At 40.6% G+C, this 16,440-nt stretch overlaps 1 protein-coding gene across 2 annotated transcripts in view; it reads right to left on the bottom strand.

The window, feature by feature from the left end:
• Positions 1–16,440, bottom strand: part of SPOCK1 (SPARC (osteonectin), cwcv and kazal like domains proteoglycan 1) — a 394,378-nt gene that overhangs the window by 254,664 nt on the left and 123,274 nt on the right. The window lies entirely within an intron of this gene.

A 16,440-nucleotide genomic window follows, 5' to 3' on the forward strand; every position in this document is an offset into this window, starting at 1 on the left:
CCCCATCCACCCATGAATTAATTATTATTATTACTTCATCCATAGATCTCAAGGTGGTTCACAGCATAAAAATACAAGATCAAAATAAATAACAAAAACAAAAACAAAACAAACCATTTGTGAACTAATGCCAAAAAATAAACTGCCCAAAGAATTATATTAGGCTTTGAAGAAATTACTTCACTGTACAGGCACCCAGAGCACTTCAGGCTGTTCAAAACTAAAGATGCTCAACTGAACATGTATGAAACTTTTATGTCCCAGGATCCCTGACAGGTAAATGACAGCAGAATGTTATAACCCTGTGTGTACCAAGCGGGTCCTCAGTGGTGATTCATAGTACTAGGGAGTGAATTTAGCCCAGCTAACAGTAGACCATGAATCAGGCTGCATTTGACCCAATCTTCTTATGAACATTAAAAGCATGGCCTATTAGAGCACCTCTCTTTGAAATCTTGTGACATCCCTATTCAAATATTTTAATACTCAATTTGAAACTTCTTTAAAAAATAAGAGCAAGTCCACTAAAGGAGCATGTTGCAAAATTAATCTCACATTCCTTTCCTGAATCACACTAAAGTATTTTAATGTGGGCATTTTTAGCAAGCAGGAATGGGCTATGACATAAAAGTACATTACCTATATAGAGATGTGAATCTCTTTTGGGATTGAGGGTGTATAGGACTTGTGAGGGAGGAAAAGAACCTTCAGTAAATATCATACAAATCTGACCTAAAGCAACTTCAGATATTACAAGACTTCAGGGCACACACATGTGACATGAATGGATGAACACTTTGGGGCTTTTAGAATACCCTGCACAACTGTAGACCACCACACCGAATATATTCTAAAAACCATGAACCTCCATTGTGGAGGAGAATATTACTGCATTCATTTCCTGCTTCTAAGCTTCCTATTGGCATATGAGAGAACTGGATACTGGACTAGATGGGCCACTGGTCTGAACTGACAGGATTCTTATGTTTTTAGCCATAGTTCACCAGTATGCTTTTCCTTGCCTGCCTAGAAAAAACAATGGTTTTGGAACACCTGGTGGACCAGAACACAAACATTTGCCCTGGCAGTTCAGACATTCGGTTGCCTGCAGAACAATATAGAAAGACGGAATTCATTAAGGCTGGCACCAAACTGTTGATACAGTTTCATTTTTTAAGGTGTAAAAATAAAGTACAACAGAAGCTGGCAAAACTTCTCAAATATTATGTCTTGCTAGTCCTTTCACTGATAAAGCACATATTATGAAACTCGATTCACATGCCCCAATTTGTGTGCTGTAAATTTAGGTCAATGGAACCATATAAGATTCTAGAGATGAATGCAAGCTGGTCTTCTAGTGAAATTTCTCTGGGATGTTTCATAACTCTCTACTTTGTGCATGTTCTAAAGCAATTATACACCTGCCATATGCCCAGCCAGTCAGACCTCAATGCTCTGACTGATATAAGGATGTTTGTAAAAGTGACTTAAAAGAATTTGACACCAATGAGTGGAAAAGTCTGGCGAGTAACAGAAACATCTGGCATTACAGGCACTGGGCTGGCACTCAAAATTATGATGAGAAATTACCCCTACAATTTTAGCACAGAAGTGAGCACAAGAAAGCAAAGCATTGTTCATGGTTTTTCCAATGAAATACACAGATGGAAAAACTGTGGCAGGGCTTGCCGATCTTGGAATAGATTCTTCAGCCACCAGAGAAAATGGAATTAAAATGCATCTAAAAGGATGCTATCTATCATCAAAGAAGATGGACAGCTTATGGGCAATGCCCCTTCTATATTATGCACCAGGGTCTTCCAACTGTCATCACAGGCCAGCATTCTTAAGAGTCACCAACTGCATATCAGATCCTGAGGAGATTGTGCATTGCTTTTGCCATGTACTAGACAATGGAAATGCACTGCTTTGAAACAAACATTTTAGGCAGTGTCTGTTTTGAAGTTGTATTGAGCCACAGTCTTATAAGACATAAAATCCATATACTACTGAGAACTGCCAACTTTCCCTTAGCTCTAAATACAGCTTAAATATATAATATGACACAGATTTCACTGTCAGCCACATTACTTTATAACTTGAAGATAGGGTTTCATGAGAAGAAGGCAGTTCCATGCAACAAATTATTCTGCTGGCCACCCATCCTGTGAACAGGATGAAGTCCATTGTGTATTTGTTTTTTGAAAATAAAAATATTTGCAACTATGGCAAAATAAACACATCATGAATCTCCACTTTGAGCTAATTGTATACCCCACTGTGCACATTACCTAATGTGCCTTACTGTATTTTCTTAAGTAATAATATGATATAAAAGAGTTGCCTCTATCAAAAGTTCATTTATAATGCACTACACAATCTATCCATGCTACACATTTGTGACAACACTCTTAATTTATCAAGCAAAGAGACAGTAGAGTTATCATGTTGGTATTTTGTCCAGCTATGGTGGGTAGGAGTGGTGGTTTCCCAGTCCAGGTACCTCTTTCCAACATGGCGATTCTGCTTTTTCTGGGAACCCACAGTGTTACTTGCTGGCATCAAACTCAATTTCTGTATGAGAGGAGAGTAGGGAAATGGGCAGATGTGCACCTAGTTTGGACGGGCAGTCTCCAGTGTTTTGTGGGCAAGATGGATGTCACCATTAATGCTGCTGGAGCTGCCAATTCTTCCCCTCCTCTGCGTTCCAGACACTAACTGCACTGATCATATTAGAGGACAAAACTTCAATGGATACATCTATATGAATGTGAAATCAGGGAAACGCTTTATTTGCACATGCAATGTGGTTCATGCAAATGAAAATATAAGAGGAAAATTATCTGCACATTTAAAGTCCAATTTTTATGAGCCTCTATTAGATTGTGCCTTTGAAGTATTGGCCAGTATTTCACAGGTTTCAGTACTGAAAATGCCAATGTATTAAACTCATGTAAAATTCACAACGGGAAATAGAACATTTGACCTCTGTTTCATGCGCTCAGTCTCTAAAAGCTTCTTGATGCAGTGATTTGCAGTTATCGTCATTACTGCTTGCATTAAAACAAATTGCACTGTGTTAAAATAGCACCTGGACGTCTAATAGTTGAAAGGGTTATCCGAGCTTTTTATTGTAATCTTGGTTTGCCTTTCTTTTCCTTGGACACTTCAAATTATTGCAACATGAAAGCTGTAGAAGTTGTCACCAAAAATACTTTAAAGCACTTGAAAAATGCTATTTTCTCATTGTTAGTTCAAGAAAAAAAAATGCAAATTTATTTAAGTGGTAATGGTGTATTTTTCAATGAAAGGCATACTAAATGACTAAGGTAATCTATCAAGATCAGGCTGGATTTTTGCCAGGTTATGATATTAAATGAAATGTTGGCTCCCTCACCATCCAAATCATTTCACCTCTTCATTTATTGCTCTAATTAAAAATGTAGGCACTAAATAAATAAAAAATCTAAATAAATCTTTATAGCACATCATACTGCGTGACACAAAGGGAATTTAGGTATTTAAAATTACCATTGTGTTTCTAATCAGGCTTTTCATCTATTTTCAGAATCTATAATCTAAAAATATGCACAGCATTAAAATAATGTCCCTCCACTTAACAGGAGTATTTTACTTCACAGTGTTTTATTTCTGAGTGCAAGCCTAAGTATTACCCTCTGTTTTAATTATGAGCAAATTGAGACACAGACACTCTGGGTTAAGTAAGGTCACACACAGAAAATTGAATGTAAAAATCAAAGCAGAAAGTTAACACAAATTATACAGATCTTGTGTCTCATCTGAATATATAAATCTTGAGACAGCCAAAATTAAGCATTTTTAATTTCAATTAATTTCAATGACAGGGTTAAGCATAAGCTGTTTATAAACTTTGGTTGGATGATGCCAATAATACTTTGCAATATTATTACACTCCTCAAAATACCAGTGCCTGACAGTTTCAATACTGGTGCTTAATGTTTCCTAATTGCAACTTTAATTCAATTTTCACTAGTATACAATACATATTTACGTTGCAATCCTATACCTCTGGGGTGGGGAGCCCCACTGCACAAGCAGAAGTCATTGTGTGGACTTCTGCTGGTGAAATTCATCATTTGAACCCAACCCTACATATCCTGATTTCCCCCCAACTTTTTATCCCACCACCATATGAAATTAAACTCATGGCTGCATATTCTTCAAAAGTGGTTTACCAGGATTTGCCTGCCTAGTCACAGTGGCTGTTGCAATGTGGGCCAGAGTAGAGCGGACGAGCTCGATCTGCCTACCCACGAGAAGCAGCGGTGGTGGCAGCAGCCCCAGGGAAGGTAAGCGCAGCGGCTGGGGCTGGGGTGGGGTGGGGAGAGGACTACTTCTTCCAGCTCCCCCCCCCACTGGTGCCACTTTTCTGGACTGCCACAAGGGACAGTGGACCGGCCCGCGACTAAATTTTTTTGCCAACCACTGCTCTACCCAGCCCCAAACAGCTCTGTTGTCTTCTGTTCCCCAGTGTGCAACCTGTAGAAATTCCCCCAAACGGCATGCTGGAAGGCAACATGGGATCCCCTGGCTCCAGAACTGGATCTTTTGCCATGCCATCATTGGGCTCAGCTGCTGTGCCTGCTCCTGGTTTGCCTGCCTTGTCTTCTACCCCAGCCCCAGTGTAAGCAGCAGAGTGGTGGATGCAGCAGAGGCTGTGCTGCTTGGTCCCACCCTGCTGCTGCCTGGCTGGGGTTAGGATTGCTCTGCTAATGTCAAACTGAATTACAAATCTGATGGCAAGTCAAACACAGAGACATTCTGATATGGTGTACTGAAGAATTAAATAATACAGGAAGACATCCTTATAGATTTTGCTCATATGTGGTTTGTCAGAGCCTACAGCTATTCCAACTATATTTTTTAATGCTAAGTACTTCATTTCATTCACAGTTTCAGTTATTGTTCTCTGCATATTCAAGCACTATTAAAATAAAGCTGATTTACTGGGCAATCACTCTTATTAATAAACGTCAAAACCCAGAGTATTGGGGGGAGGGGGATGGTATAAATGGCCAAACAGAAAATCTTCCAAGGGAAACAGAAATAACAGAAAGATTTTAGGAAACTGCACATTTATGGGGAGCAAAATAGATACAGAAATAAACAATTCCAGAAAATGGATTTATGAGTGGCTTCTCAAAAAGCACATCTTGGCTAGGGCTAAACGAAAATTGAAGCCTTCAAAAATAATTGCAGGTTCCATGATTTTACCCTGCATCACAATTCTCTCATTATCTCCTTCTGGAAGGATATTCATTAACTCCAGTCATCATCTTTCTCTTTCTCTCCCTCCCCCACCCCCCAGCAATACTGAGAGAAACCATTTTGTGGGTCATAATTCAGCTGTCAGACACTAGGAAGATGTGGGTCCTATTCTTACTTCATATGGCAAAGTAGAAGAACTGATATACATCCAGGTGTTTGTAGATAAAAGCTTTAATGATCGTACACGGGTGCCAGGGGCTCCCAGCTGATACAATGCTAAATACCTTATTGTGCATCTTGGAAACATTTCTTCCTTGGACCAGTGGGCATATTGCTGTCTCACATGCACCAGTTTATATAAGGCTGCCCAGAAACCAGCTAGCATACCAATGGAACAAGGGAGCAGAGGAATGAATAATATTTTCCAGCTGAAGCATAAATGAGTAGAAACTGCAGAAGGATGCTTGGATATCTCTGATGATTATCCTTCCTTCTTGGAAAAAAGAATCTTGTGAAAATAGAAAGGATGAGCTACTATAGTGTATACCTGTGTCTGAGAACAGTTTCCCCCCGCTTTGGGGGGAAAGACAATATCCAGAAGAGAGAATAATCTACTACACTGCATGCTCACTGGCCCTTTAAATATCTGAACACTTTTGGCATTCTTGGGCCTTTTAGGCAGTAGAAGCTGTGGGTGTCAAGAGGCACAGAGGGTTAAAGCTCTAGGTGCCGCAAACGGGGCACAAAGTGTCTGCCAGCCACTTCTCTTCCACACACGAGAGAACAAGAAGACATAATGACCTGAATGCATAGATGGCATTTGCTTCCTGCACAAAACACAGAGCTAAAAGGCAATGAATAATTTTTGATGACAGGGCGTGGAAAATCGGATAGCAAGATAAATGTGAGCTGAACTATTTGTGTAAAGCTTGTCTGAGTGTTCATCCTCCTCAAGGTTTGATGGTCCACTGGAACCGTGTGGGATAGCTCCCATAGTTCTTCAGTGGACTTTTAGCCTCTTCTTAATTCTAAAAAGACCCCACCAGATTGGGGTACAGCAAAATAAATATCCTATAAAAATGGAGTAGGGAGCTTCATTGCTCTGCCATGTTTTGTCTCTGGCCCAGTGGTCACCACTGGCATGTGGCCCTCAGGCTGGAAAAAGGTTCCTCATCCCTGGTATAAAACAATCTAAAACCAGCAACAGCAGTAAAACATAAAAATCATATACAGTCCAGCAAGAGAGAACAGTACAGTGGTACCTCGGGTTAACTACTTAATTCGTTCTGGAGGTCCGTTCTTAACCTGAAACTGTTCTTAACCTGAAGCACCACTTTAGCTAATGGGGCCTCCTGCTGCTGCCACGCCGTCGGAGCACGATTTCTGTTCTCATCCTGAAGCAAAGTTCTTAACCCGAGGTACTATTTCTGGGTTAGCGGAGTCTGTAACCTGAAGCGTATATAACCTGAAGCGTATGTAACCCAAGGTACCACTGTGCTTCCCAAATGCCTGCATGAATAAATAAGTATTCAAAAGGTGTCTAAAGCCCAAAAGGGTTTCTCCCAACCAAATCTGTGATTAAATGGGATGCCAAAATTGAGAATAGCCTCTCTCACATCACCACATATTGCACCCTTGGTTGATGTGTTCCCCTTAGGAGGGCTTCTTTAACAGACCTCAAAAACCATGGTGCTGTATAAAGAGCAGGATATTGGCAATCCAGTGGGCACCTAGATACTAATTTGTGCTCTGCCTTATATGTTGATACAAGCACCTTGAACTTGGTTTTGTAGCTAACTAGCAGCAAATGCTGGTGTTATTTGTGCCCGGGCAACTACCCACTCACTAACTTGGCTGCTGCATTCTGCATCAGCAGCATCTTCCAAACTCAAGAGCAGCCCCATGTAGAGCACATTGCAAGAATCCAACCACTGTGCAACAGCCTGGTAAAGAGAATAGGATTGGCTGTTCAAAATTAGGGAAGAATGAGAAAGGGTTCAAAAGGTGGAACCATGAAAAGGATACAAAGATGTTGGATCTAATCAGGTAGGTAGCCGTGTTGGTCTGACAAAGTTGGGGGGGAGGATAAAAAATTGTCCAGTAGCATCTGAAGGTATCTGAAGAAGTGTGCATGCACATGAAAGCTTATACCAGAACAAATTTAGTGGATCTAATCAGAATACCATAAACACAATAGATGAGGATTTTCATCAGTTGGAATATTGGTATTGGGAACTGATTGGTCTTCCTTAAGGGTACAGGCTCTAGAGCAGGAGTAGCAGAAACGATGCGCTCATATGCTGTAGTTAGTTGGTAAGTCACATCAGCCCCAGACGGCATGACCAATGGCCAGGGATGGTGAGAGTTGTAGTCCAACAGCATCTGGAGGGTGCTACATTGGCTATCCATGCTCTAGAGTTCAACATTCAATCAAACAGAAAGCTGGCAAGCAAAGACTGTAAGACAAAACCATAAACCTGGGTTCAGGTAACACACGAATGGCTATGACTTAGCTCACAGCAGCAGGAGGACCAGAGGAGCAGCAAAGGTGTCATAATCTCCTATCTGGGAGCCTGCATGCACTAAGACAAGATCTGCCTTAGCTTTACATGTAAACTGAGCCACTGCCATGCCTAGTTTGACCTTAAGTTGTTTTTAAGGGATGGAGCCCTGCAATTAATGTTGGTGAATCTGATTCAGTAACACTAAGCCAACCCATTGTTTAGCTTTGGGTAATGTGGTATCAGACTGTGGGGAGGAGTCCTGCAGCTGTGATATCACTCTGTAAGCCTCTCATTTGTTCATTCACTCTGAGACAGGGTTTGGCTCAGCATTAGCATTACTTGCAAAACTGGGTCACTGAGTGATTTCTGTCAGGACTATGGCAAGAAAGGAAAGACTTAAACTTCCCCTTCCTCAGTCCCAAGACTGCTCACAGAATTAGTATCATGTCTAGCCTGGGTCTGAGAGATCTCTTTATGAAAGCAGCCAATTCTGCTGAACCACTGAGACCCATCGTGACATCAAGCCTTTTCATTTATGCTACCCTTGGTATTTAGTCAATACAGAAATAAGATATTAATGAAGATTCATGCACCATGCCATTTTTAAGTTGATATTTTGCTTTAATGTAACTGTGAACTTTGAGAGGTTGGGCTGCTTATCCGGGGTTAATTACAAATGTTTGTATACCCTCACTAGAGCAATTTCAGAAACTGCCGTGGAGCATATGGGAAATGTAGTTCGAAAGGTCCTGCCAAATAGGTGAATGACACTTGCACCTCCTACATCTATTATATCTGGCAGTTCTATAATCTCTTGCACCCAACATTCTGGAGAAATTGGATATAGTCTCATTTACGAGAAAGGTTTTCTTTCAGTGTATCCATCTGCTTGCTTATTAGAAATAATAATGGTCATTCAGTGAGACCAGTATTTTTTAATTCAAAGCATATTTCTGCAGTACAAAAAGCACCCCATTACTTCCAGTGTTTCTGCCTTTTGGGTAATGATGCTTTTTTAAATGCCATATGGCAAACAAATTATAAACCATTCTAAACTGGTTCACTGATTTTAAGGCTATCAATGTTTATTCTTTATTGGTGCACATTACCAGAAAAATTAACAGCATCTGCTTGCATATCTAGGATTCTGCAAATCTGTTAAGAATTTAAATGAACCTCTGCTACAGTGGCATGTAAGATTTCTTGTGCTGGATATATGTTCTTTTAACTTAACATTTCAACAGTTAACCATTGATAAGAATGAACACATTTCTGATGGCACATCCTTCCTTCAAATCCTTCATAAAAATCTCCTTCTTCTTTCAACTAGCCTTTTAAATGGAGATCTTTACGCTGATTTGCACCTGTATTGTAATTATTTTTATACAGATATATTTAATTGTTTTTAATCAAGGATTGTTTTCAGTTTGTTTTATTGTATTGTTCTACCACTGATGTGTTTATTGAGCTCCTTCAGGAGGAAGGGGAGGATATAAATATTATTCTTAACAACAACTTTGTTGGCACAACTTCTTAGTTCTTATTCTCTAGTGAAGCGAAGCTGAAGTACCTATAACTGAACTAAAACATATTCTTCCCTTGTTTACATTCACCTTCAACTCCTCTTCCTTTATCACCTCTATTGCATTGAGAATTGAGGATAGGGTAAAGGCCTGTATTATTATTTATAGAGCCAAACACTCTATAATCTACATACATTATTGTTGTTGCTCATAGTGATTACACTGAAATGTTGCTGTTATGCTACACCTACTGTTGACTTTTTCTCTTGTACTTATGAAGTATGTAGCAAAGGTATACAACCACTTTTCCAGCTCTTTCTTTAAAATCTGACACCATCTTATTAAAAAAGAGAGGAAATAATTCCAGGGATCAGGACTCAAATGTAACAAGGTGAACTGTTCAAGTCCATAGAGCATGTTTAATGGGTTTCTTTATGTTTGAGAGCCGGCCCTATAATGTAGTTCAGTGAGCAGTAGCAGAACAGCTATAGTAAAAATGACAGGAAGGACACTATTTGCAAAAAAGCGCGGGGGGGGGGGGGGCTTAGGCTGCACAACTGGGATATATGGTACATTTACACAACACCCAAGTTCTGGAATGACTTGAAGGGCAAGCAGTGGTATTTCGACTAAGCTGTATTTGCTGCTCTTCTAGGAACAAGAAATAAGACAGTGAAGTCACACCTCCTGCCAATGGGCAATCAGGGGTGCATTTGTGGCCTATGTACATATTTCCTTATTTTAGCAGGCAATAAACCTCCATCATCATGGGACATGGGTGGAAGGCAGAGAGGAGTGCAAATACCCTGCACTTCTCTTTTATCATGCAAAGCCAAACTTCTCCATCTTCCCTCCACTCTCAGGGGCAGGTACAGGCATATTCTCATTTGGAAAAGTTATTTATTTATTTCATTTCTATACCATGGATCACAGAGTGGCTTACAATATAAATCTGAACCTTTTATTCTGAATGAAGGAGAAACGATGTGGAAGCATGGAGAAAGTGTGGGCCATCTGCATTTGTTTGTAACTGCTATGTTCCATAATATCAGAAGAAACCTCCATTGTGCGCTTCTCTTTTGGCTCAAATCCACAACTGCTTTGGACAAAGTACAGATTGTTGGTTTCTTTTCCAGTCCCTGGAGCTATCTTTAATTCTGAATGTGTTACGTCCAAGAGCAAAAGAGCATAGAGTGTTGCGGCTTCTAAGCTTCCAACCCTTGAGTTTTCTCTATCTCTACTGGGTGCCATTGTTAGTCTACAGGGCTAAGAGTGGAAGAAAAATCTCCCTTTCATCCTCCTGCCTCTGTACCTGTTCTCTCATTCTCTGTCAAGTCCTCACATATGAAGTGAAAGAATTCCCGCATTCTCTAAGGGGAGAAAAGTGAGTCAATATTGTAATCTCAGAGGAGAATAGAATCCTAATGGTTATTTTAATAGCTTAATTGTTGGCTATAAATCCCTTCCATTTTATGACTATAAACATATTCTGCCAATATATTTCCCCCCTCCACTTTAAATTCAGGAATAAGACTTCAAGTTCGCAAACCTGCCACCTGTGCAATTCCTATCCCCCAATCCTACTTCCTAGTCACAGCGAACAGTCAAGAATACACATTCCCAGCATTAAAATAAACCCAGACTTTTAAATTAGAACTACGTACTTCTGCTGATTACTGATCAATTATGTGAGACTTTCAGGGTGCAGTCCGATCCACCAGCAGAGGTATATTGGGAAGTGGCAGAAGCCTAATTATGTTGGTGGAACTCGAAATATGCTACTGGCCTGACAGATCTGCCAGTAGAACTCCTCTGACATACCTGTAGAATACTCTGCTTGCAGAGCTATTTCACCAGTGAAAGTATGTTGATGAAATTGGGACAAAAAATTTTTTTTTCTTCCAGTAGCACCTTAAAGACCAACTAAGTTAGTTCTTGGTATGAGCTTTCGTGTGCATGCACACTTCTTCAGATACACTGAAACAGAAGTTGCCAGATCCTTCTATATAGTGAGAAGGTGGGGAGGGGTATTACTCAGAAGGGTGGTGGGAATGGGTGAATGGCAGATAGCTGTGATGAGCCTGTTGACGACTCTTAACGACTGCAATAGGTCTTACAGGAAAAAGCAAGGGGTGAGAAGGTGAAAAATGGCTTTGTCATGTATAATGAGATAAGAATCCAATGTCTTTTTTCAGACCAGGTCTCTCCATGGTTTTAAGTTTGGTAATGAGTTGCAATTCAGCAGCTTCTCTTTCCAGTCTATTTCTGAAATTCCTTTGAGATCTTGTATAGAATGTCCTGGGAGATTGAAGTGTTCTCCTACTGGTTTCTCTGTCTTGTGATTCTTGATGTCCGATTTATGTCCGTTTATTCTTTGGCGTAAGGTTTGGCCTGTTTGTCCAATATAGAGAGCTGAAGGACACTGTTGGCATTTGATGGTAGATGAAATTGGGGTGAGCTATGGATGGGATAGTCCGTATAGTTAAAGCCATGGTTTTCCCAGTAGTGATGTATGGAAGTGAGAGCTGGACCATCAAGAAGGCTGACTGCCGAAGAATTGATGCTTTTGAATTATGGTGCTGGAGGAGACTCTTGAGAGTCCCATGGACTGCAAGAAGATCAAACATATCCATTCTTAAGGAAATCAGCCCTGAGTGCTCACTGGAAGGACAGATTGTGAAGCTGAGGCTCCAATACTTTGGCCACCTCATGAGAAGAGAAGACTCCCTGGAAAAGACCCTGATGTTGGGAAAAATGGAGGGCACAAGGAGAAGGGGACGACAGAGGACGAGATGGTTAGACAGTGTTCTCGAAGCTACCAGCATGAGTTTGACCAAACTGCGGGAGGCAGTGGAAGACAGGAGTGCCTGGTGTGCTCTGGTCCATGGGGTCACGAAGAGTCGGACACGACTAAAAGACTAAACAACAAATGGATGGGAAGCGTAAGAGCACACTTATGCAAAATCTTCTATGCACCCAGAACATGGCTGCAAAGCTTTAGACAAGCTGCCAACCTGGTGTAAGGAATTTACCTCCCAAAACAAAGTAGCCACCTCCGGTCACCTTCCATCCTACCAATATTGCCGTAGCAGAGCATAGGATATGGCATAACAACTCCTATTCACAGCACACTACCACCAATATAAAACCCCATATAGGGAGACTATAAGACACATGACATGGGGCCCTTTTCTCTGACTTCATTTCACATGTACTTGGAGCTCCCAGAGTGGTATTCTGATGATGGGAAACTATGGAAGAAGGATTACTTGGCCCATCTAACAATGGAGGCTTTGAAATGAAACTCTTAACAATTAGGATATACAGAGGTGTATGTTGTGTAGCATTGTATCAACAACACTATCATTCCCTGCCCCGCTTTATTTTGGCCTAAGGTAACAGGACCTAACTGCCAAGAGTCAATTATCTGTATTAAAACTGCCCACTTTATGAAGTCTGATTTCTGAACAGCTTAAATCAATAATTTTAAACAGGTCACTGATTATATGTCAGAGTGCAATAGCTGTGCTTTGGATTTTTAGAGAGAGGGGGAGAAAATGTGCAGACTAGCTTCAGAAGCCCTGGAGAGGAAACGTGGCGTTCACAATAACAGCAAACTGATTAGCAGCTTGAAAGTAAGGCAATTACAAATATGAGAGAGAACTTGACATCATTAGAATTCCAAGAGCACAAATACATTAGCATCCCAGGAAATACAAGACAATAAAAACCAGCAATGCAATGCAGGAGCATAAGGCTTACTTATATAAAATGGTCACATTTCAGTAAAGAATGAAACCGAGCCCTCCTGAACTCACCCCAACACACATCACCATTACACACGAACATTCAATCACTACATAATACAGCCGGGAAGCTTGAGATTATGTACCGGTTAGAAAATGGGTGAGTCCTTTCACAAATACCTGCTTTGCATGAACGAGATAATTATGCATTAAGAATTGCACATTCAAATCATTGTATGTCCACAGAGGAAAGTAATTCCTGTGCCAATCAACAGTGAAAAACAAAAAAACCAAATTTAAATCCAGGAAACACAAGGCTTAAGGAGGGATTTAGGTAGCCTACAGGCATTCTGCTGAACATCTAATCCAAACAGAGATGTATTTCATTGGTATTCCAGTAGTGGCAAACCTGAAACTTGCATGAGTGGATTGTCCTTAAGTTGCATCCAGAAACACACAGGAGATAAATTCCAGGGCAGAACAACAATCCAGCTGTTTTTGTAGAAATGATTGGATCTCAAGGATACTTTTAGCACTTCATCAGACACCTATTGGTCAGTAACTACTGTGATGTACATCACATAATACAGCAATAAATATGGAAAAGAATACTATTTGTCTGTAATGTGCCAGTGAAATGTCAGGGATTTAAAAAATTTGTAATAGAACTGGTTGGTTACTGCACAGTAATTTACAAAACTGCATGCTTTATAACGCTGGTCACCAGCCTGGGAAGCTGTCCTCTTATATATGCCAGAGTGCCAGCAGTGCTTGTTTGCAGTAGACACCATGCAGTGTAAAGATGATCAATAGCATCTGCTAAAATTTTAATGAGGCAAGACCCAGGGAAGGTTAATTGTCCCACATGTTCTCCTTGCTAGTAACAGAGTCTTAATGAAAAACCATTTCAAGCAGCTTTATTTTTTTCTTATTTAAGGGTTTTCAGGACACCAGTGCAGAATGGTATTCTTCTGCCGTGCTGTTGGGTGCAGCAGAAATGTTAAGTTCTAAGGGAGAAATGTGGCCGTCACATTGTTAGAAATCTAGTGTGGTACCCATCAGTTTATAATATGCACTTAAACTACTTTCCAGTTGAATGGTTGCAGATTCTTTGCTTTTTACTCAACTGGCAGAAACTGATATGTACAACCCCAGCAGGACTGCTAATGTGCCTTATTATCTTCTCCGTATAAGATCTGGAAAGAATCTGCTGCACAACCCTGTATAGAAGGGGTTCTCAATATGGTGGTTTCCCCCTTGAAGGGAACATGGATATGTATGTTCATTAAGCAAGTAATGCCTTCCTGACCTCCAGCCAAGGCCTGGGTGCATTATATATACCTGACAGAGGACTGAACGCAAGGGCTGTGACAGCACTCCCACTTTCCTAACATCCTAATATGATTTGAAAAGAAGGGAGCTAGAGAGAGTAGTCACTTTGTGGTTAATGGTATTTTCCTGACTGACTATAGTTTATGGATAGGATTAGAGATATGTTCTATTCCTCTTATAGTGCCAGTGTTCAGATTAGTATCCCACCGATCAACACAAGCAGCAGCAACAGGCTGTATAAATGAGGTTATAACTAAGGATCCTGGCATGTTCATCTGTACAACAGATGACAGCACAAAGATAAAAGGGTCAGAAGCTAGAGTCAGGCATTAAGGATGATCTAAAAGTTTGACGCGGGTGGCACTGTGGGTAAAACCTCAGCGCCTAGGACTTGCCGATTGTCAGGTCGGCGGTTCGAATCCCCGCGGCGGGGTGCGCTCCCGTTGCTCGGTCCCAGCGCCTGCCAACCTAGCAGTTCGAAAGCACCCCCGGGTGCAAGTAGATAAATAGGGACCGCTTACCAGCGGGAAGGTAAACGGCGTTTCCGTGTGCTGTGCTGGCTCGCCAGATGCAGCTTGTCACGCTGGCCACGTGACCCGGAAGTGTCTGCGGACAGCGCTGGCTCCCAGCCTATAGAGTGAGATGAGCGCACAACCCTAGAGTCTGTCAAGACTTGCCCGTACGGGCAGGGGTACCTTTACCTTTACCTTTTTAAAAGTTTGAGAAACTGCTGTAGAGTCTCTGGAAATTCTAGATGCTATGATAAACTTCTAAACTACCCACATGTAGAATCTCTATGTGCTCCAGCCAATCAGAATTTATTAAATACCTTTCCTGAAGTACTTGTGGCTTCCATGAATCTGTGATTTACCAAAACTGATCTGACTAGAAATGGATTGTGAATATACTGTGCTGCTCTATATTCTTTACGAATCCAGGCATATGTTACCGTTATAGACAGGTTATTATTGGGCTATATGAATTTATAGAGTAATGGTAGGCCAGATATTCCTTTTACCATTTTACTTTCCTCAAGGCAGGTGAGTTTTGGTCTGCTAGGTTAATGATTCCATCATTTGGTAACATTGTTTTCTTGAGTGATAGATTTCATCAACGCTTTACCAGTATTTCCTTGCCAACATATGGTACTGCATCACAGCACTGACTCTTTTATTTCTGTATACTGCACATGAGAGCAAGACAGCTCTGACACCTTTTCCTTTAGCACATTTGATGGGTGTACTCTTTGCTGTGGGAGATTTTTTTGCACTCACAATGAAACAAAAATTGCATTTAACAGCAGTCTTTCCAGGGGTAGCATTACACTATTGTTTACGGTGACCTTTTATTTTCAGATGAGGAAGCAAGCTAAAATACCGCTTGCACACAAGCACACAAAAAAGGAAAAAGGAAAAAGAACAGAAATGTAGCAAGAAAAATGAAAATACAGCAGATGATGCTGAAATTCTAAAGCCATGTTTGGCACAATTGTTTCATCACAAACTGGCAACTTTGACAAAATGTATTTAAAGATATTACAAGCGAAACAATCACAAAATATAACAAATATGCATGGTTTTTTGCAATGCATTTTTTTTTTACTTTCACAACACTATTCCAATACAGATGAGAGATCATAGAAAGGTTACTGTGAAAAATGAGATCTTTACAGAACATGTAAAGCACCAGTCTTCATGAGAAAGTACCTAATTTATTTTGGGGAAAGGCACAACCGTAAATTAGACACTCTCTTCCAAAGCACCACTTTCTCAGTTTTCAAAGCATTCCCACTGGGCTGCTAATGAGTAAAAGAAGTATCACAGAAGATCCTAATTCCATGTTGCAACTACTTTGACCCTTTGTAATAATATGAATTAAGTGAGACTACCATATAGTTGAATGAATGGAACTTTATTGTTTAATCTGGGGTCACCAACCTAGTGCCCACTGTCACTACGATAACTGTGAAGGCCTTCACTGGTGCTCCTGGGCAGAGCGTCTAGATGCTAAGATTTATTTGCTTTCTTTAGTGTTTTTAAGGTTCTAGTCCTCCTGAAAAAGGAAGTTGTGAAGCAAAATGTGCAG

This window comes from Podarcis filfolensis, assembly GCF_964270895.1.
Source record: "Podarcis filfolensis genome assembly, chromosome: 2".
Taxonomy (NCBI): Eukaryota; Metazoa; Chordata; class Lepidosauria; order Squamata; family Lacertidae; genus Podarcis; species Podarcis filfolensis.